Source organism: Papio anubis, chromosome 9, assembly GCF_008728515.1.
Source record: "Papio anubis isolate 15944 chromosome 9, Panubis1.0, whole genome shotgun sequence".
In the NCBI taxonomy this organism is placed as follows: domain Eukaryota; kingdom Metazoa; phylum Chordata; class Mammalia; order Primates; family Cercopithecidae; genus Papio; species Papio anubis.
In genome coordinates this window covers 105,542,327-105,565,811 of record NC_044984.1, presented here as the reverse complement: position 1 = coordinate 105,565,811, position 23,485 = coordinate 105,542,327, and the positions used below count along the sequence as shown (strand labels likewise).

The 23,485-nt window shown below is 49.1% G+C and overlaps 1 protein-coding gene across 5 annotated transcripts in view; it reads right to left on the bottom strand.

The window, feature by feature from the left end:
• The window catches only part of CUX2 (cut like homeobox 2), a 319,501-nt gene that overhangs the window by 87,295 nt on the left and 208,721 nt on the right, over positions 1–23,485 (bottom strand). The gene's annotated exons all lie outside the window — the stretch shown is intronic.

Sequence of the window (23,485 nt, the reverse complement as noted above, 5' to 3'; positions counted from 1 at the left end):
GATGGGGGAGGGGCAAGAAGGAGAAATGAAGATTAAAAGTGTGGGCTGTGGAGTTAGAAAATCTGGGTTGAAAGCCCAGCTCCACTGTGTGCAGGCTGTGTGGCCTTGCACTGCCCCTCTCCGATCCTCAGTTTCTTCATCTGTAAAATGCAGGGTAAATAACAGGACCTACTTCCTAGGCCTGTTGGGATTAAATGGAGCTGCACCTAAGTGCTAAGCACAGGGCCCAGCACACAGTATGTTGGTAACACCTGTTATTCTTCTTATTAGTAAAGGGTAGATTGGAAGTTCAAATGTGATACATGATTTAGGAGGAAAGTGGGACATGCCTAGAGAATATTTCTTGCCACTGAAAATTAAAGAGAAATTGTTAAAGCTCTCGTAAGATATCAAACAATTTCAACAAATATTGGAGGGTAACAGCATTACCCTCTTTAAAAGAGGTGGAAATGTATGGGTGATTAAAGTGATTTAAAAAGGTTAGTTTCAGGCTGGGAGTGGTGACTCATGCCTTTAATCTCAGTGCTTTGGGAGGCTGAGGTGGGAGGACTATTTGAGCTCAGAAGTTCGAAACCAGCCTGAGGAACACAGTGAGACCCTGTTTATACACAAGATAAAAAAATTAGCCAGGCATGGTGGCTCGTGCCTGTTGTCCCAGCTACTCAGGAGGCTGAGGTAAGAGGATTGTTTGAAGCCAGGATTTTGAGGCTGCCATGAGCTATGATTGCACCACTGCACTTCAGCCAGGGCAAGAGAGCGAGACCCTGTCTTAAAAAAAAAGAAAAGGTCCATTACAAAATCTCTGTCATTTCTCTCACTGTTATTCTGAGAAAGTCCCTGGTCTCTCACATTCCAGCACGAATGAGTCTCTCGTTCCCTCAACAAATGTTTCCTGAGGACCTGCTGTGTGCCAAGCACTGCGGGCTGAGAGCCCGGCCATGGACAAGGCAGACTCGGGCCCCACCCTTATGGGACTTACAGTCCAGTGGGGACACTGGCATTAAGGCAGCTTCCCCAGATGACTCATTAATTACAAGTGCTAAACGCTTGGCAGAAAAGCACAGGGTGGCCTTGGGAGTGTGTAAGTTGGGGGGAGGCTGACCCAGTTTGGTATCAGAACATCAGGAGTTATCTCTCTGAGGAGGGGAAGTCACTTGGGGGAGGGCAGAAAAAAAGTTCTAGAAGCTAGACAAAGGGAAAATCACCAAGCCGCAGGTAGATCTTTTTTAAATTTAAAATTAATTAATTAATTAATTAATTTAGAGACGGAGTCTTGCTCTGTTGCCCAGGTTGCAGTGCAGTGGCACGATCTCGGCTCACTGTAACCTCTGCCTTCTGCGTTCAAGCAATTCTCCTGCCTCAGCCTCCCGAGTAGCTGAGATTACAGGTGCCAGCCACCATACTAGGCTAATTTTTTGTATTTTTAGTAGAGATGGGGTTTCACCATGTTGGCCAGGCTGGTCTCGAACTCCTCACCTCAAGTGATCCGCCCACCTCGGCCTCCCACAGTGCTGGGATTACAGGCATGAACCACTGCGCCCGGCCCTGTGGGTAGATTTTTATACTTGCTTAGATGGACAAGAGTCAGTTTCTACTCTGGGGACATGTGGTTGAGTGGGAGACACAGCTATGACCAGTAGGAAGCATAACACAGGAGGAGGTGCAAACCCTGGTGGCTCCTGTGAGCCCTGAGGGGGGGGCAATTCATTCAGAATCTTGGGGCGGGGGGGCATCCCTGATGGGCTAATAAAAAAAAATGACACCGAACGTTTACCGTGTGCCAAAAGCTTTTACTATTCATGACATTCTGTCTCCACGGACACATCAATCACCAAACAGCTGCTGCCACCTGCCCCATCGTACAGATTAGAAAACGGAGGCTCAAGGACATCAAGCCACTTGCCCAAGGTCACCCGGTTAGCAAATGGCAGGGCCAAGATTCACACCAGGTCTGGGGATTCAAATTGCCATTCTGAATTCAAATGCTGCCTTCCTTTTGTCCTGGATAGAAAAACCACCCCAGCCAGTGGGGCCGGGCCTTCAGAGCCCATGAGGATGCTGCTACCTTACAAGCCAACGACAGCTGCCCTGGGCGAGAGGCTGCGGTGCTGGTGACCTGGCACCCAAGAAAACAATGAGAAACAAAAGCAATTCATCTCTTGGGTCTTAGAAGAAGAATTATCAAAGATCAGCTGGAAGAATGACTCAGTGTTCCATTTTACGGTTGCCTGAGCTGAGTGCATGTGCTGGTTGGGGTCTGAGGAAAGGCACTGGCCTCCCATGAGAGACTGAGCAAAGGTGGGGACAAATGCTGGAAGATTCCTTTAATGTTCCCCTGTCCCTGCCTAGAACACCCCCTACTTTCCCTTCATGGCACTTATCAGTTTGCATGATTTATCTCTTCCAGTGGGGAAGTCTAAATCTAACATTATAAGGAGGATAACAGCTTTGGTCTTAGTTTTCCCCACTGGAGCAGAGCTGTTCAATATGGCAGCCACCGGTCCGTGTGCTACTCAGCACTTGAAATGCAACGATTCCAAACTGAGATGGGTTGTAAGTGTAAAATATAGCATTTCTAAGTCTTAGAAAGAAAAACGAATATAAAATATCCCAATAATTTTTATTTTTTTGGACAGTCTCGCTGTGTTGCCTAGGCTGGAGTACAATGGTGAGATCTCGGCTCACTGCAAACTCTGCCTCCCAGGTTCAAGCAATTCTCCTGCCTCAGCCTCCTCAGTAGCTGGGGTTACAGGTGCTCATCACCATGCCTGGCTAATTTTTTTGTATTTTAGTAGAGATGGGGTTTTACCATGTTGCCCAGGTCAGTCTCGAACTCCTGAGCTCAGGCAATCCGCCCACCTTGACCTCCCAAAGCCAGTAATTTTTATATTGATTACATTTTGAAATGCTTATGTTATGAACATATCAGGCTAAATAAAATATATTATTAAAATTAAATTCACCCACTTTTTTTTTTTTTTTTTTTTAGACAGAGTCTCACCTTGTCACCTAGGCTGGAGTGCAAAACAGCTGCAATTACAGATGTGCACCACCACGCCTGGCTAATCTTTGTATTTTTAGTAGGGATGGGGTTTCAACATGTTGGTCAGGCTGGTCTTGAACTCCTGACCTCAAGTGATTTGCCTGCCTCAGCCTCCCAAAGTGATGGGAATACAGGTGTGAGCCACTGTGCCCAGCTACACTTCTTACTTTTTAAATTGTAACTACTAGAACATTTTAAATTACAAATGTGACTTGTGTTCTTTTCCTCCTGGACACTGTTGATCTCATGGATCAATGGTTGGCAATCTTTGGTCCTTGGTGTGAATCTGGCCCTTCATCTGTTTGTGTAAATAAAGTTTTATTGGAACAAAGGCACAGTCACTCTTTATGTGTCTATGGCTGCTTTCATGCTACAAGGGCAGAGTTATGTAGTTGTGAAAGACACTTTGTGGTCTGTGAGGCTAAAAATATTTTCTATCTGGCCCCTTACAGAAAAAAGTTAGCTGATCCTTGCTTTAGGGGTTCATCTAACAGCTGGACAATATTTTTAAAAGCAGAGATCAAAAATTATCCTGAGGCCCGGTACAGTGGCTCACACCTATAATCTCAGCACTTGGGAGGCCAAGGTGGGAGGATTGCTTGAGTCCAGGAGTTTGAGACAAGCCTGGCAACATAGCAAGACCCTGTCTCCCCCCACCCCAACACACACACCCCTGGATGTGGTGGTGTACGCCTGTGGTCCCAGCTACTTGGAAGGCTGAGGAGGGGGGATCGCTTGAGTCTGGGAGGTTGAGGCTGCAATGAGCCATGATTGTGCCACTGCACTCTAGCCTGGGCAACAGAGAAAGACCCTGTTTCAAAAAAAGAAAAAGAACCCTGTGTGGTGGTGCACCCCTGTAGTCCTAGCTACTCAGGAGGCTGAAGTAGGAGGATTGCTTGAGCCCAGGAGTTCGTGGCTGCAGTGAGCTGTGATCACACCACTGCACATTAGCCTGGGCAATAGAATGAGACCCTATCTTTACAAACAAAAGAAATCCTGGACTGGTACTCAGTGTGAATCAGTTCATGTTTAGGGCTTCCCAAAGGCAATGTGACTTTCAAAGACAGGAGCCGTGTGGATTTCCTGCCTCATTCAGTTTCGTTTCAGGACAATGACTGGCTGTCTGTGGAAGGCCAGGTCCCTAAATTCCTTTTTTTTTTTTTTTTTTTTGAGATGGAGTCTTGCTCTGTTGCCCAGGTTGGAGTGCAGTGGTGCAATCTCAGCTCACTGCAAACTCCACCTCCCAGGTTCAAGTAATTCTCCTGCCTCAGCCTCTCGAGTAGCTGGAATTACAGACATGCACTACCACACCTGGTTAATTTTTTTTTTTTTTTTGAGACGGAGTCTCACTCTGTCGCCCAGACTGGAGTCCAATGGTGTGATCTTGGCTTACTGCAAGCTCCGCCTCCTGGGTTCACACTATTCTCCTGTCTCAGCCTCCTGAGTAGCTGGGACTACAGGTGCCCGCCACCACGCCCAGCTAATTTTTTGCATTTTTTAGTAGAGACGGGGTTTCACCGTATTAGCCCGGATGGTCTCGATCTCCTGACCTCGTGATCTGCCCGCCTCGGCCTCCCAAAGTGCTGGGATTACAGGCATGAGCCACCGCGACCGGCCACACCTGGTTCATTTTTATACTTTTAGTAGAGACGGGGTTTCACCATGTTGGCCAAGCTGGTCTCAAACTTCTGACATCAGGTGATTGCTCGCCTTGGCCTCCCAAGGTACTGGGATTACAGGCGTGAGCCACCGCAGTCCCTAAATTCCTGAGGGCATCAGAGCCTGACCTGGTACTGGGCCTAATGTCACTATGAGCATCTCTTGGCCCCAGTTTGTCCATCTATCAAGCGGGAAGAATAACTTCTACCTGCCTACGAAGCTGCTGGGGCAGGAGGAGCTAACATGCAGCAAAGACTCCCATGGAAGCTGATGAAAGCTTTCAAATAAATCTGAAAATTCTTCTTCTAATCACATAGGCTATCTTTTCCAAGGGTTGCAACTCAATGCATTTCACCCACATGCTGGGAACAAGTGAGCTTGGTATAAAAGGCCATGTTCAACAAGAGACTGTGTGTTTCTGTCTCATGGCTCTGCCCAAATATACAGAAGGGCAGCAGCAAAGTGCCCAGAATGACAGATTTGCCCTATGACAGAAGACCCTGGAAGGCCATGTGAAAGGAGGAGGAAAAGACAGGAAGAGGAGGAGGAAGAGGGAGGAAGAGGGAGGAGGAGGAGGAGAAAGAGGGAGGAAAAGAAGAGGAGGAAAAGGAGGAGGAGAAGATGGAGAATGAGGAGGAAGAGGAAGGAAGAGGGGAAAGAGGGAGGGGGAAGAGGGAGGAGGAGGAAGGAGGAGGAGGAGAAAGAGGGAGGAAAAGAAGAGGAGGAAGAGGAGGAGGTTTAAACACTTTGAACGATGATGAAATGATGAACGGAACATGGAAAGATGAGCGTAAAATGATGATGATGATAAATGATGAAGATGATGATGATGAACATTATGATGATGAACCCATATGATGATGGAACATTTGATGATGATGACATGGTTGATGATGATGACATTGTCGATGATGATGATGCAACATAAATGAATATGATGAAACATTTAAAACATGGCAACATGATGATGCAACAACATGATGAAAATGTGATGAAACATGATGATGATTTAAATTTATTGTTGATGATGATGATGATGGTACGAAATGATAACATAAAACAATGATGACCAGCCGATGATGATGATGGTTTATTTTAAACATGATGAACAGATGATGATGCAATGAACAGGCCGATATTTATTTAAAACAAATGATGATGATGACACGATGATAAAGATGACACGATGATGAAACATGACATTTAAAACAATGATGATGATGATGAACAATGATGATGATTAAACAATGTGATGATTAAAAGATGATGATGAATGGAGGAAGAAGGAGGAGGAAGAGGGAGGAGGAGGAAGTAGAGGAAGAGGGAGGAGGAGGAAGAAGTGGGAGGAGGAAGAGGGAGGAGGAAGGAGGAAGAGGGAGGAGGGAGGAAGGAGGAAGAAGAGGGAGGAGGAGGGAGGAAGAGGAGGGAGGAGGGAGGAAGAAGAGGGAGGAGGAAGAAGAGGGAGGAGGAAGGAGGAAGGAAAAGGGAGGAGGAGGGAAAGGAAGGAAGGAAGTGGAGGGGAGGAAGAGGGAGGAGGAGGAGGAGACCATCCACAGACACCCTCAAGAAGGTCACCATCAGGAATAGCCAGTGACCAGGGAAGGACATGGTGGATGAAGCCCATGGTGATAATGGGTGACAATGGAATGGATGGAACACAGTGGAATCAAAGTAGGGAAGCCAGCCTGCTCTAGTCACATAGCTCTTTTCAGCCAGGTGGTTAAAAACAGAAAATTTGGGCCCCCTCCCCCAGGTTGAGCTCCCCCAAGCTGTCTGAGGTCGCAGTGACATCTGGGAGCCACTGAGAACCGCTCTGTGCCAAGTTCTAAGCCTTACTGTGTGCTCCAGGCGTTTTCTTTGAAATCCCCGCCTTCCCCCAAGCACACCTTTAGGATGCGGGCATTGTGATCGGCCCTGTTCTACAGGGGAAGAAAGAAACTGAGGGGCAGGGATGTTAAGTAACTCGGCCAAGATGAGAGAACTAGTTAGTGGCAGAGGTGGTATTGGTGCCCAAGTGCCTCTCACTCCAGGGCCCAGACTTGCAGCTGCAAACTGTGCTTCTCCAAGTGCTGTGGGCATGAAAAGGGGGACCTGCCATCGAGACTGCACAACCCCTTCCCTGGGTTCCGTGGAACATACTTTGAGAACAGCCTCCCTCTACCTACTGGGTCCTGGGCTTTGGGGAGGGGAGGGTGATTCTGAGAGATGATCAGGGGTGGATGTCTGATGTGGCAGGAATTCCAGAAGAAGCTGAAGACTGGTGGACAAGCGAGAGGAGGCGGGTGCTTGGAGGGTCTCAGAATGAACTCCGGCAATGGAAAGGCAACCCAGAGATTGGGGAGTGAAGGAATGAGCTGGGTTCGGAGGGGAAGGGGTGTCCCTTGATGGCCTCTGAAGGCTGGTTGTCCCTCTGGGGCATGCAGATCAGGGGGCCACACAAAAGGCAAAGAGGGGAAAGAGTGGGGGGAGACACAGAGAGGAAAGGAGGGCCACAGAGAGCGAGGTGGGCTGTGGTGGGACCAGGTTTGGCGTGGTGGGTAGGGGCCGATGGGCCATGGAGAGGAGCGATGAGAACCCCTGGAAGCCATGAAGCAGGGGCGAGACTTGCTCAGATGTACCAGAGCGGGAGGGGCTCATGGTGACCACTCGGGGGTGCTTTGGGGTCTGGGTGGGAGGTACTGGGCTCCCCATCAGGGGAGGCACCCAAGTACATGCCCCTGTATCTGCGAGGCTGTGAAGGTACTCAGGGAGACCCACACGTGGGGAGGTCTGGCCAGACTATCCCGAGGGTTCCCACTCACTCTGAGAGTCTCTGTGAGAGATCCCTTTTCTTTACAGCAACCTTCTGATCTCCTACCACCCGGAAAATGGGGGTAAAGCCTACTTCGATTGGCTGATTTGTGCATTATTATTGTTGATGACAGTGACTACTGAGCACCGACTCTGTGCCAGGCACTGTGCCATGTACTGGATGCACATTAGCTTAACCCTCATCGCTCTGGGGGTGTGACTATCCCATTTAACTGAAGAAGATGTCGAGGCACAGAGGGTGATGACCACATGGGTTTGGGAGCTGAGACTCAGACCCAGCTTAGTCTGACAGCAAAGCCCATGCTTCTCAGCCTCCATTCAGAATCGATTCTTTGGTTGGGGGCTGGTGGAAGGAGCTGGAATAACCAAAAGAGTGGAGGAGCCAGGCAGGCAGGTGGGTGGGGAACGGGAGGCCAGGAGGAGCTGCAGGACTCGACCCTGTCTGCCTCCAGGTCTGTCTGCTGGGGCCCCCGTTCCCGGGCGAGTGCTAAAGTGCTCTCTGCCATCCACCAGTGATGCTGCCGAGCAAATGAAAATTACATTTTAATATCAGAGCTTAAATAAGAAATAAGTTTGATGTTTGTTTTTGATAGCTACTGTTGTCAAACTGGGCTCTCAGGCTCCAGCCAAAATGGGGCAGAAATTGGAGACCCTCTCTGGCCCTCTGGAGGGTCACCCGGGGTCCCAGAGAGACCCCATCCTAGCCTGTTTCAGGAGCCAGCACCAGCTGGTTCTAAAGACTGATTAAGGTTTGGTGTGGCTGCTCATGCCTGTAATACTAGCACTTTGGGAGACTGAGGTGGATGGATCATCTGTGGTCAGGAGTTCGAGACCAGCCTGGCCAACATGTGAAACCCCGTCTCTACTAAAAATACAAATATTAGGAGGGCAGCTGTAATCCAAGCTACTCAGGAGGCTAAGCTAAGGCACTAGGATCTCTTGAACCCGGGAGGCAGAGGTTGCAGTGAGCTGAGATCATGCCACTGCACTCCAGCCTGGGAGACAGCACAAGACTCTGTCTCAAAAAAAAAAAAAGACCGATTGACTGGAACAGAATTACTGCATTTGGCCATCTGTCATTGTCATTGTTTTGCCTTCTCAGATGTAAATCACTAATTCATTTTGAATTCCCAAGTGTAAGTCACTAATTCATTTTGAACCCTTAGGGGTAAGTCACTAATTCATTTTGAGCCCTCAGGTGTAAGTCATTAATTCATTTTGCCCTTTCAGGTAGAAGTCACTAATTCATTTTTTTGGACCCTCAGGTGTCAGTCATTAATTCATTTTGAGCCTTCAGGTGTAAGTCACTCAGTTTGAATTCACAGGTGTGTCACTAATTCATTTTGAACTCACAGGTGTAAGTCATTAATTCATTTTGAACCCTCATGGGTAAGTCAGTGATTCAGAGCTTGAGCTCTGAGGCCCTCTCTCTTCAGAGGTGCAGGTCTAGCTTCCAGATTCTGCCCTCAATGCCTCAGCCTGCAATGGTGATGGGCACGGGGTGCACAGTAACTCTGCAACAGCAGCAGGTGGTACACACTGAGCAACTACTATGTGCATGACCAGGGAATCAAGCCAGCCCTTCCCCAGTGCCCAAATACATAGTGATCCTTAGGGATGCCTGGAAAAGCACCAGGCACCCTGATTTGTGTTTGTGTTTTAGTGAAAGGAGGTGTTTGTGCTTGGTCTGGATTCTGAGCATCTCCACCTCTGAAGACAGGGCGCCCACGCATCCATCAGCATCTGCTGACATCAGGGCTGCAGGAATGCTACGTTCTATCCAGACATTGCTCCATTTCCTCAACTAGCCAGTGGGCATCCCAAGGGTAGAGGCTAGCATTTAAAAAAATTGAATATGGCTGGGCATGGTGGTTCACACCTGGAATCCCAGCATCTTGGGAGGCTGGGGCCGGTGGATCACCTGAGGTCAGGAGTTTGAGACCAGCCAGGCCAACATAGTGAAACTCCATCTCTACTAAACAAAAACAAAACAAAAAACCAAAATGGCAAAAACCACAACTACTTTTGAGCGACAGAGTGAGACTCCATCTAAAAAAAAGGCCATTTCTAAAAAATACAATATTTTATAAATGAAATAAAAATAAATAAAACTATACATGCAAAGCGTTAAGACAGTGTTTGACCCATCACAGATGCCTAATACATTTATTTGCTTAACAGATACTTATCAGGCATCTCCTAGGGATGGGGCTGTTCTAGGTACCAGGCATTCAGCGCCAAGCAAGACTGGCCCAAACGCCTACCTCTGTGGAGCTGACATGTTCAGAGGCAGAGGCGGGCAATGAAATAAATCATGAAAGAGAATGTGGGACAGTCGTCAAGTGCAGGGGAGGAGAATGGAGTAGGGAGGTGACAGGAGTCCTGGGCAGGGCATGTGGGGCCACAGGAGGGGAAGGCGTCATGGGGAGATTTGGGAAAGAGTATTGCAGGCAGTGAGAACAGCAGGTGCAAAGGCCCTGGGGCAGGAGCTGTCTGGCTTGTTTGAACGCCAGCAGAGAGGCTGGTGTGGCAGGAGGTGGTAGACAAAGGGGAAGAGGAAAGGGGGTCGGGAGGCGAAGGGAGGGGCATAGCCCTGGGGGTCACTGCGGGGACCCAGCCTTTCTCTCCGAGGGGTCTGAGGAGCCACGGGAGGGTTTTGCACAGAGGAGAGCAGATTCATGTGATCTGACTTGTGTTTTAACAGGACCCATCTGGCTGTTGTGCAGAGATAGGACTGAGGGGCTGGGGTGGAAACAGGGAGACCAGGGAAGTGGCTCCTGCCGAGTTCCAGGAGAACAACCCAGGCGGCTCAGAGCAGGATGGTGGCAGTGGTGCTAGGATTCTGGGATTCTGAAGGTTGAGCCACAGGACTTGCTCCCTGGGAACACAGAGTGGATTTTGGAGGCATAAGAGCAACAGAGGGGCCATGGATGACTCCACAGCTTGGGGCTTTAACAACTGGATAATCATTCATTCATTCAGAGATGGGGGTCTCACTATGTTGCCCACACTGGTCTCCAACTCCTGGGCTCACGTGATCCTCCTGCCTCAGTCTCCCAAAGTGCTGGGATTACAGACCTGAGTCACTGCGCCTGACCTACTGGATGATCTTCCATGGCTCCTGCTATGACATTAACATTTTTCTCCCTCAGAGCCCAGGCGGGGCTGGGCACAGAGTGGGCAATAAACCAACACTGACTGAATGAACAGACCATACATAATATAAGGAAGGAACTTAAGAGCCTCCCTGAGCTAATCCTGCCAAACTTACATAAAACCCTGAGGCTTCCCAGAGAACAGTGGAGAATGATGCCCTCTTGGTAGCTCAAACTCAGCTGAGGTCCTGACTGCTCCGTGGAGACCTCTCGCAAGTTCCCTGGTAGGGAGGGGACAGAGGCCCAGGATCTGCCCCAGAGGTCCCAGCACTTGTCTTGGGGAAGTAAATAGCAGGGCAGGAAAGAGCAGAAGCTAGCCTTGGGGTGAGGAGACCTGGCTTCTGGTTTTAACTGGGGCCTGCATCCCCATTCACCTTGGGCAGTCATTTTCCCTTTCAGAGCCTCAGTTTCCCCATCTGTAAAGTGAAGGTGCTGGGCTATGGGCCAAAGGCCCTTCAGACTCAGTTGTGCATTGATTCTAGATGCTAATTCACCAAGGCAGATATAATATATATATATCTTTTAGTGATGGGGTCTCACTGGTCACCCAGGCTGGAGTGCAGTGGTGTGGTGCCATCATAGCTCACTGTGGCCTCAGACTCCTGGGCTCAAGTGATCTTCCTGCCTCAGCCTCACAAGTAGTTGGGACTGCAGGCATATGGCACCATGTTTGGCTAATATTTTCATTTTTTTTTTTTTTGTAGAGGTGGGGTCTTGCTATGTTGCCCAGACTGATCTTGAACTCTTAGCCTTAAGTAATCCTCTTGCCTTGACCTCCTGAAGCGCTGGGATTACAGGTGTGAGTCTTGTAATTCTGGCCCACACAGACATAGAGAGAGAGAGAGAGAGAGAGACAGATAAATATTGTCTTGCCCTCACATGAACATGCCCTGAACCCCTCTGGACCACCACTGGGATTTTAATGAGGCCAGTGCAAGACCTAGGAAGCCCAGCTACCCACCCAGGCTCTGACTGAGGGGTGGGTCTGCAGGAAGAGGAATGCCATGCAATTTTATTCTCATATTTGTAATTATTCCCCGGGTAAAAATAAGGCACAGAGCAAAGTGTTTTCAAATGTCGGCACTAAGAACACTTTTGATCCAACATAATACAAGCCCCCAAATGCATTTATGTCAGGCTCCCGGAGATACCGCGAGTGGTGTTCCGTGCCAGGCTGGCTTTCACGGCTTGGAAGCAGTGCAAAAATGAAATGTCCCACAAGCAGCGGCTGGCAGGCCTGCTATTAGCAACAGTGTAATCATCAATTATGTCCAATCACAAACTACTGACTTTATAATTATCAAATGAAGTTCTAACTTCTCACCTCCGCTTGGTGGCAACTAATACAATCTCTCAGTTCCAAAAGGAAGCTTTTTTCCCCTTTTCCTTTTCCTCTCGTTCTCTCTGTCTTCTGGGGGAAAAACAATTTCCAGGCCTCCACGTAAGACTGCATTTAAATTGCTTGTCACTCAAAACAAAGGGGAACCACTCATTTGTAATTCACCAGCTACCTGAACAGACTGCCTGTTTTCCTCTAAGCATCCATGCACTGAAGCACAAAGATCATTTTTCTATTGTTAAAATTGTATAAGCCAGGGCTTTTTTTAGCAGTGAATACACAATTTCACTTCTCTTCCGAGGGCTCCTGGCATAAAAGGGACAGGAGGCTTTCTTTAGCGCCTTGCAAATAAATTTTGCTTTTGGGTATTAAAAAAATACACTATATGTTCATATAATGAGCCGAAAGCTGCAGTATCAATTCTTTGATATGGTCATATACGGAGATGAGACCAGGGTAGAAGTTCTGTTTCCTGCCCTGCCTGGGGTGTGACCAGTACATGAAGCTGGGAATCCAGATCCACTTTCATGAGCTCTGGGAAGCATCTGTGTCCAGTTTTCTCTTTTTGGGAGCTGATGCCACAAGCATGGCCCCACGCTGCTTGGCATGTGGCTGGCAGGTCATGCACGCAGGAACAACCTAGAGTGGGCGCTACGGCTCTGACCTTGCCATTCCAGCCAGAGGCAGCTTCCAGCTGTGTGTCTTTCGGGCCACCTCCTCCCAGAGGAACAAACCACAGACAACTGCCACCAGCCCCCTGTGTGCAACCGATTAGGATGTCTTCCCAAGGCTCAGCCTCCAAAGGCCAGGCTCGCTTTGCCAACAGTTCAATTTTTCTGCCTAACTGATTATAGTCATAATACCTTCCAATTTGAATCTAGAGCTTTTTATAGCTTACAAAGACCTTTCACAGGAATCAGCGCATCTGAGCCTCCGAACGCTCCCGGCGCGGCCTGGGTCCTTTTATTTTAGAGGCCCAGAAAGCTGAGAAGGCGGCTCCAATATACACACACGAGGGGCCAAGGCAGGGTGTGAATTGGGGGTGGGGGGCTGTCTTTGGACTCAGAGCCAGTTGTGTGGTAAGGAATTTGGGACTGGAATCTGTGTGATGCCCCCACGCCCCCACCTGAAGTGGGCAAATGGTTTCCATTTTGGGTAATTCAGAACAAACTCAGGTTCATCCCTAAAATGTCCCTTCTGTCACCTAAATGTGCTGTGCTTCCCTGAGTGGGAGGGAATGGGGGTGGGCTCCCATTAGCCCACCAGGGGCTCTTTGTAAGCCACTTTGGCCTTTTTTTTGGTAGCAGCCGTGAGAACTAAGAAATATTCCCGATGGCAGTGACACTATCCTGTATGACACTGTAATGGTGGGTACATGACATCATGCATTTGTCAAAGCCCCTAGAACTTTGCAACACAAAGAGTGGCCCCTCATGTAAAGTATGGACTGTAGTCAATAATCGTGCCTCAACACAGGTTCATCACGGTAACAAATGCACCACACGCTAACACAGGATGTTAGTCATCAGGGAATTGGGGTGGGGGAAGAGGGAGTCTACGGCAGCTCCCTATACTTTCTGCTCAAATTCTCTCTAAACCCAAATAAAACTGCTCTAAAAAATAGGGTCTAGGCTGGGCATAGTGGCTCATGCCAGTAATCCCAGCACTTTGGAAGGCTCAAGGCAGGTGGATCACCTGAGGTGAGGAGTTTGAGACCAGCCTGGCCAACATGGTGAAACCTTGTCTCTACTAAAAATACAAAAATTAGCTGGGCATGGTGTCGTGCACCTGTGATCCCAGCTACTCGGGAGGCTGAGGCAGGAGAATCACCTGAACCTGGGAGGTGGAGGTTGCAGTGAGCCGAGATTATGCCACTGCACTCCCGCCTGGGCAACAGAGTGAGACTCTGTCTCCACCTCCACCAAAAAACAAAGGGTCTATTAATTAAAAAAAAAAAAAAAAAAGATAATAGCACCCGGGACTTTTTCTAGTGCTTATCATGTGAGTTCAGTGAATCTGTGCAACAGTCCTGGGGTCTGTATCCTTCTCGTCCTCATTTCACAGATGGGGAAAATGAGCCTTCAGAGAGGCGGGGTAACATGTGCAAAGTCACACAGCAAGTGGCAGAGCTCAGATCCCAGCCTGGGCTCCAGAGCCTGTTCACTGCGCTGTGTGAGTAAAGGGATGATGCATGATCACCGGGCTCTTGCCAAAGCCTGCCCCTCCCCATGGGATACTGTCGTGTGTGCTCACTGCACGTGTGTGTCCCACCTCGTTCACGGGGGTCACATGACACACGAGACTGGGGGCCATGGATGGTGGGTCCATGGCCAGATGCACCCCATGGACAACATATTTTCTTGGACCCTCCAGTGTTTTAAAAATATTTGAGCTGTCAAAATTCATCAAGTTATACACTTAAGATTTGCGCATTTTACTGTATGTAAATTATACCTCCATAAAGTCCTGTGAGCATGAAAATATGTGCATATATATTGAGCCAGTATTTAAAAACCAGAAGAGTTCCAAATTGCTGGCTTCTCTTGGGAAATTAGAGGATCTGGCCACCCTGGGCCCATGTTTCCGTCGACAGCGGCCACCTGGAGCTGGGTGTCAGCCGTCTGTTGGGACAGGCTGAGGGTCTGCGTTTGGCTCCCCGTATGGGTGTCAGCCCATCCAGGCCCCACGAGCATTAGCGTTTCTCTGTGGCCTAGACTGACACCCCCTTTATCCTGGCTTCGCCCCCCTCCTTGAAATTTCTCGAAGCCCACCAGCCCCTCCCCGTTCCTCCGAGGAGCGATTGCACAGCCGGGTGACAAACAGACAGTGTTGCAGCAGGAGGGCTGGTCCTCGTCCTACTTCTGCTTCCAGGCAGCACCCCTCTCCCCACCCTGTGGCTGGCAAAGTGCCAGCCGAACCTCCATGTGCGTCCTGCACACAGAAGAAGAGGCCCTTCTGACTCAGTTCCAACCTGGGCTTAGAGAAAAAGGCCCTTTGCGGTGCCTGCAGGAACGTGAGTCTTCCTGGGCGGTGAGGTATGCCTAGGTGGAGAAAGAACTAGCAGCTTTCCTGGAATGCTCTGTGCCTCAGTGTCCCCACCTAGAGAGCAGGGACATCAGGACCCAGCTGGGGTGCAAAGACACCAGGGTTAAAAGATACGCTTCGGGCCAGACACAGTGGCTCATACCTGTAATCCCAGCACTTTGGGAGGCCAAGGCAGGTGGATCACCTGAGGTCAGGAGTTCAAAACCAGCCTGGCCAACATGGTGAAACCCTGTCTCTACTAAAAATATGAAAAAAAAATTAGCAGGGCGTGGTGGTGGGCACCTGTACTTCAGTTGCTGAGGCAGGAGAATCGCTTGAACCTGGAGTCAGAGGCTGCAGTGAGCAGAGATCACACCACCGCACTCCAGCCTGGGCAACAGAGCAAGAGACTCCATCCCAAAAACAAACAAACAAATAAACAAACAAAAGATATGCTTTGTTCACTGTTAAACACAGGGTGAGGGTGGCCAGGCCACAGACCGTTTTGGAATTTCTGGCCAAAGGGTTGTAAGGGTGTGTGAGAAGATGACATCGTCCAGGGGGACATGAGAGGTGGAAGCCACTGGAACATGAGGGCTGAAGCCAAAAAACCAGAGCGTGGGCAGAGGGTCAGCAATGCCAAGAACCCCTCTCCCCATCCTGCCGCCAGCAACAGGCACCCTCTTGAGACTCGGGGCTGTCCAGGGTCTACACGCCAGGCCCCAGTGACACCTGCTGCCCCCTGACCTGGCTTGGTGACCCTGACCTGGCCCATGAGCTCTCACCACCCTGTGCTCTCTCAGCCCTGTGCTGCAGTAGCCATGCCTCTGGGAAGGCTGCAGGGATCCCAGGTGGCAGTGGCCTCCCCCTTGCAGTGATCGTGACAAGTTCTCTGAAATACCAGCCCAGAAGAGCGGAGCTAAAAGAACACGTGTGCCCTTTCTGGAAAGGCAGCCGCCCAAATGTCACTGAAGTACCACCCTGCCCAGGCTTTTAAATATAGCAGCGTCCTTTCTGGACGTATCTGTGGAGTGTGGTTGGAGACAGCCCTGGGAGAGCCTCAGCCGGGCGTGCATGCCCTCCTCTGTCTGATCCCAGCTCGGTCTGGCCGGGGTCCTAGCTGCCTCTAGCTTTCCACCTGTGGTGCTCGCTGTGGACTCAGCCCTCTGCAGTGGGCTCCGGAGGTGAGGAGCCTGGGTTTGACTCCCAGTAAACGCCTCCCTCTTTGTGGCCTTGGGCACAAAGATCCACATCTGAGGAGTATCATCAGGATTAAGGTGATGATACATAAAAGGTGCTTAGCACATAGCCTGGCAAACAGATGATACTCAATAGATGTTGATTTTATTATTATTAATTCTTGTGATCCTTGATGTACACAGTCCTATGCCAAGATGAACAAAACACAGCCCCAGCCCCTCACTCCTAGAGTCAGAAAGACATAGACCACAGCAGAGGGTGGCAAGGAAGCAGCGGTTTGAGGAGGCACAGTCAAGGACGGAGCCATGTACCCTGCAGGGCACAGCTAGGAGGGCTTCAAGGAGGCAAAGGCACAGGCTCACGCAAGAGAGGCAGGCCGTTCGTTGATTCACAGAGGAGGGAGAGCAGTTGCATATAAAGGTGAGAGGTGAGAAAGGACCTCGCCTTGCCAGACAACACCCACAGTCCATTCCTCTAAATCCTAGGTTGCAAACGTGGGGCCTGTGGTCCAAATTCCACATGCACTTGGTTTTGCTCAGGTTTTAAAAATGATCGATGCTCGCCAATCTTTAAGAATCTGGAGATTTTTGTTTTTTGCATAAAAACCAAGATTTCCAGCTTCTCTGGAAGAATTGGAAGATGTGGCCACAGTGGTGTCACGTTCCCCCATTACAATCACATCGACCACACAAAGAGGAATAAGAGTGAATTGGAGGGTGGCCAGTGTGCTGGGCACCATTTTAAGTGCTTTATACATATTAAGTCTAGAAATCATCCTAGAAGCCCTGTGAGGTAGGTGCCTGTGCCGGTAAAAGTTTAACAACTGGCTGTCCGGTGAGAAAAAATAAAGGTCTGATTTGTCGTGCCTGCCAGCTGCTGTGGTGTAGATACTCCCACCATGGCAGATTTCACGCGATCAGTGTCACTGATGGTGGCGTTCACTGTATGAATCTCTGTGTCACACCAGCGGCAGGTGCTGTTATCATTTCTGCTTTCCAGATGAGGAAACCGAGGTGCAGAGAGGTCAAGAGACTTGCCCGGGTCACGCAGCTAGGAAAGCTGGCAGAGTAGGGATTGGGAGACAGGGCGGCTTGGCCCTGAAGTTTGTGCTCTCAGCTCCCGAAATGAGCTGCAAGACCTGACTGCTGTAATCTACCTGAGCTGGGTACAGGCCACTCCTTCATACGGCTTACAGAGTCCCTACCTGCCCCAGTCCCCACTCCTCCCTGTTGTCTCGTCTGTGCCTGCGTTGTCCATTTTGCGTACCTGCCAGGCCCCCGTGGGTAACTGAGGTTGCAGCTCTGCTTTGGGGATGAAACGCCACCCCGGTCCTACTTTTCTGTTTGTGTCCAGATTGTGGACCTGGAAACAAACAGGAGGCACTTGGGTGGGGCAGACCCAGCTCCTTTTCCTCCATCCCTACCCTGTCCCCTTGCACCTGACACAAAATGCAGAGAAAACCTCTTAGCTCGAATGTTCCTCATTGTTTTCTCATTCTCTTCTTCCCAGGAATACCAGCAGCATCATTTTTCTTTGAGACACGGTCTCGCTCTGTTGCCCAGACTGGTGCAGTGGCATAATCATGGCTCACTGCAGCCTCGACCTCCTGGGTTCAAGTGATCCTCCCACCTCAGCCTCTGGAGTAGGTGGGACCACAGGTGTGTGCCACCATGCCTGGTTTATTAAAAAAAGAAACACTGTGCTTCTGGATGACTAGATAGCATCAAAACAAAGGAAAAAAAAATTAAGAAAAAAGTAAAAAAACAATTGCTTTTTGGGTAGAGATAGGGGTCTCACTATGTTGCCCACGGTGGTCTCAAACTCCTTGGCTCAAGTGATCCTCCTTCCTTGGCCTTCCAAAGTGCTGGGATTACGGGCGTGAGTCACTGTGCCTGGCTGCACCACCAATTTAATATAAGCATTTTTTCTGCTCTCCTTCTCACCTCCTGCCGTACCATATAATAAAACTTTGAAACAACATGATTTACAAGGGAAAAAAATACCAAAAACAGTTCACCTTGGGTTGGAAGTACAAACCGTGCTGTATCCCCTATGCTCTGTGGGGAGAAGGTGCTTCCATTTCTCAGAGTAGGGGGGGCTTAGAATGGGGACCCCATTTTTCATGCTGTTTCTCAAAGACAAGCAGCCTTGAGAAGCCCCCACAATGGCCTTCATTGTTGCCGGCTAAGAGCCCACAATGGCAGCAAATGAGGGAGAGGCATGTATTTGGTGGGAAGCATGGAAATAATCACGTATGAGTAGATTTTTAAAGTAATTTAGTTACCTTGCACAGCAATGACATCTGGTTTCTACTTTCATTAATGACCAATGACATGGGCTGAGGTTTCCTGACATGCTGGGGGACAGGAGTCTATGCATCCCCCGGCAGCCTCAACTGTTCTGTTCTGATCAGTCCAGACCTTGCTACCAATTGCTCCCTGCCCCTGTCTTGGGATTGACTGGGCTGTGCACCGGGAAACTCCCGATGGAAGTGCCCAGCATTACCTGTAAGTAGATTTGCTAAAAACATTGAACCTGAATCTGATCATGCCTCTAGATCCAACTGCTCATGCATAGCAAATACAGGGACGGAAGAACAAGTTAAACGACACCATGGGATTGTGATCAGCAAAATCTCAGCTAGAGGTGAGGCGACTTGCTCAATGTCTTGCAGCTCAGGACAGAGCTGGGATTGAACCCAAGCTCATGAGCACAGTGCTGTTCGACAACATGGGGAGCTGGAGAAAGCACAGCTGGGCTTCCCAGAGGACAGGACGAGCATCCAGAAGAACAGCCCAGAACCAAGGTGGGCACTTCCCCACTAGGGGTGAGGTCCCTCCTCCAGCCCTCTCTCTAGGCCGACTTTATCAGCTGCCCTACACACTTCCTGGGTGGAAAGTGCCCCTCACAATGGCTGCCTGAACTCCTGGGTTCACCCTACAGCACCCATGCTAATAACCCAGTTTGGGAGGCCAAGGTAGAAGGATTGCTTGAGCCCAGGAGTTCAAGACCAGCCTGGGGAACTCTGCCTCTTAAAAAAAAAAAAAGCAAAAAGCTAATAACCCAGACCAGTCAAAACCAACCAGTTCTGAATTCAAACTCCTGGGATAATGAATATCATTGGCTTAGCTTGAGACCAGCATCAGCCCCTGGTCCAATCAGTTGCAGTCAGAGGAATGTTTTCAGGAAAAACTGTTCCAGTCACTTCCACATACAAAGAGCAGGCACATGTGCTCATGAACACACATGCACGCACATATACAGGAAGGGATGGACAGGGAGCTTACAGATGAGAAGACATAGCTTGACCAACTTGTCTCAGTTTGCCTGGGACTTTCTTGGTTATAGCATGGACATTTGTGCACCTCAAGACCTTCCCAGTTTTAAAACGGAAAGTTCTGCATCCCAGGAACCCTCCCAGTCCAGGGCCAAGCTGTGACAGTTCATCACTCTACTTAAGAGGTACATCTTAGCCAGACATGGTGGCGCATGCCCATAGTCCCAGCTACTTGGGAGGCTGAGGTGGGAGGATCACTTGAGCCCAGGAATTTGAAGCTGCAGTGAGCTATGATTGTACCACTGCACTCCAGCCTGGGCAACAGAGCGAGACCCTGTCTCAAAAAAAAAAAAAAAAAAGGGCACATCAACCAATTATAATATGTGAACCTATTTGAGTACTGATATAAACAAAAATCTGTTTTAAAAAATGGGACGGCTGGCCGGGCACGGTGGTTCATGCCTGTAATCCCAGCACTTTGGGAGGCCGAGGCGGGCGGATCATGAGGTCAGGAGATAGAGACCATCCTGGCTAACATGATGAAACCCCGTCTCTACTAAAAATACAAAAAAATGAGCCAGGCATGGTGATGGGCGCTTGTAGTCCCAGCTACTCGGGAGGCTGAGGCAGGAGAATGGCATGAGCCCAGGAGGCGGAGCTTGCAGTGAGCCGAGATCGCGCCACTGCACTCCAGCCTGGGCAACACAGCGAGACTTCATCTCAAAAAAAAAAAGGGTGGGCTAACCAGGGACACTGGGTATTTGATGACATTAAGAAAGTACTATTAAAATTTTGAGGGTAAGATAATATTGTGGTTACACTTAAAAAGAGATTCCTTTTTTCAGAAATATATACTGAAATATTTACAGGTGAAATGATACAATGACTTGAGTTTTCTTCAAAATAATCTAGAGGTGTGAGAAGAAAGTGGCCATGCAGGAATAGTTGTTGAAACTGGGTCCATGGGACTGACCAATTATTTTATTCTCTTTATTTTTGTATGCTGGATTTTTTCCATAATAAACAGTAAAAGAAAACCAACCCAAATGCCCATCAATGATAGACTGGATAAAGAAAATGTGGCACATATACACCGTGGAATACTATGCAGCCATAAAAAAGGATGAGTTCATGTCCTTTGCAGGGACATGGATGAAGCTGGAAACCATCATATTCAGCAAATTGACACAGGAACAGAAAACCAAACACCGCATGTTCACACTCATAAGTGGGAGTTGAACAACGAGAACACATGGGAAGGGAACACAGGGAAGGGAACATCACACACCAGGGCCTGTCGGTGGGTGGGGGATTCGGGGAAGGATAGCATTAGGAGAAAAACCTAATGGAGATGACGGGTTGATGGGTGCAGCTGCCCCGGCTGGAATGTAGTGGCAGAATCTCGACTCACTGCAACCTCTGCCTCCCAGGTTCAAGTGATTCTCCCGCCTCAGCCTCTGAAGTAGCTGGGATTACAGGCATGCACCACCACGCCTGGCTAATTTTTGTATTTTTAGTAGAGACAGGGTTTCACCATGTTGGCCAGGCTGGTCTTGAATTCCTGACCTCAGGTGATCTGCCCACCTCGGTCTCCCAAACTGCTGGGATTACAGGAGTGAATCATCGTGTCTGGCCTACAAATCTAATCCAGGAACACTGGTGAGCAAACCTTTTTCATCAAGAACCACGAAGCAAGTATTTTCAGCTTTTCAGGCCACCTGATCTCTGTTGCAACTCCTCAACTCTGCCCTTGTTGTGGGAAAGCAGCCACAGACAATATGTGAACAAATGTGCATGGCTGTGTTCCAGTAAAACTTTATTTGGCCCATGGGCTATACTTTGTGAACCTCTGGTCTTGAAGGATTCAGTTTCATCACTTATTTGCTGTTGCAACTTAGGAAAGTCACTCAACCTTTAAGGTTTCCTCCCCTGTAAGATGGGGATAATAACAGTTCTGTATCAGGCCAGAATTCAATGCAATAATGAATTGAGCTTGGCCCAGTGTCAAAGTGAGTAGTAGGTCCTCAACAAATAGCAGGTGATACTGTTATTGATCTGTCATATTCTGCTAGAACATTTTGTTCACTGCTTAGAACAGCATCTGGCACATAATAGAAGCCCAATAAATATTTGTTGAAATGATGAACAATTATGTCTGCCCTGTCAAGCAAAGAAAGCAAAGATGAGAAAACATGGTCTTTTCATGACTTTTCAAACTATCAGCCCATCTTGTACATTGAAAGAGGAAAATTTAGAACAGAGACATATGAGTCCTACTTCACACAATAAGGAGTCAGCTCACGAGATCTGCTTTCTGAGACTTTGCATAGCTGAAGGCTGAGTTTTGTAAAGTGTTGCGCTGTCAGGGGTGGTCCCAGGAAGCTGGCCAGCCCAAGTTCTGATGATCAGTATCATGGAAGAAGCAGATTGCTCCAACTGCCCCTCAAGGGCCTGGCCAGAGATAGGAACGTGGGCTGAATGAGCCATGGGGTCGGGCCAACGTGGGATGTCTACGTCCAGTCTTGGCCGCCATGTTGTTTGAAATGAAAATTAACTCTCAACCATTGGAGTAGGGCTCCTCGGAGCAGGTGCTCGCCTTTCACAGAGAACCTGGGGGTGGGGTGGGGGTGTTAAGTCTTGATTCTAGAAAAAGTATGTGGAAGAATGAAACAAGATGACATCAGGGCTTGGCTCCAATGGGCCAGAACTGGAAGCAACCCATTCTCAGCAGCATCTATTTCTTTATCTTGACTTCTGGACAAACTGCAGACTACTGGGCTCTGCTGTGGTTTGGACGTGGCTTGTCCCCACCAAAACTCATGTTGAAATTTGATCCCCAACGCAGCAGTATTGGGAGTTGGGGCCTAGTGAGAAGTATTTGGGCCGTGGGGGTAGATCTCTCATGAACAGATTAATGTCCTCTCTTGGGAATGGATTATTTCCTGAAAGCAGGTTGTGAAAGAGTCTTGCTTCCTTGGTTTCTTCTCTTGTTTCCTCTCTCACCATGTGATCTCTGCACACACTCTCTCCCCTTCCACTTACCACCCCAAGAGGAAGATGGCCCTCATCAGATGCAGCTTCCCAATCTTGAACTTTGCAGCTATCAGAATGGTGAGCCAAGTAAACCTCTTTTCTTTATACATTACCCAGCCTCAGGGATTTTATGATAGCAACACAAAACAGACTAAGATGGGCCCCTCTCCGCTAGCCTCCTGGGTGGCTTTACCTGTTGGCATCTCTGCCCAACTGCTGACATAGGGCTGGTTGACATCGGCACACCTGCAGAGCTTTCTAGACCCTGAGGTATTAATAGATATCTGTCTAACATTTGTTTGCAGAGAATCACTCCGCCATTCCTCCAGAGAGCAAAAACCTAAATGTCTTCAGGAACCTCACAGATAGCTAAGTCCAGGAGGTGCAGCAGCCCAGAGGAGATGAGGAGAGAGGCTGAGGGTAGACTGGACTCCACCCAAAGCATTTATACTCAATTTTAGGACAACTCTGTGCTAAGTGACATGACAGTGGATGAGGTGGATGGCCAGGCTGCTCATTTGTGATCTTCCTTCCTCCCCTAAGATTGGCTGTGGTGGCCATTTTTGCACCGAGGCATTGTCCTGACCTCAGCTGATTAGACCAGGGGCCGACACTGATCTCAAGCTAGACCGGTGATACTCATTAACTCGGGAGTTTGAATTTAGAACTGGTTGATTTTGACTGGTCTGGGTTGTTAGCTTGAGTGCTGTGGGGGAGCCCAGAAGGTAAGCAGCTGCTGTCGGGGGTACCTTCCACTAAAGTCTACAGGGCAGCTGAGAAAGCCAGCCTAGAGAGAGGGCTGGAGGGGGGACCCCAGTCCTTGTGGGAGAAGCACCCGCCTTGGTTCTGGGCTGTCCACCTGGGTGCTTGTCCCATCCTCTGGGAAGCCCAGTTTTGCTTTGTCTGGCCTGTCATGCCAGAGAGCCACAGGACAGCACTGTGCT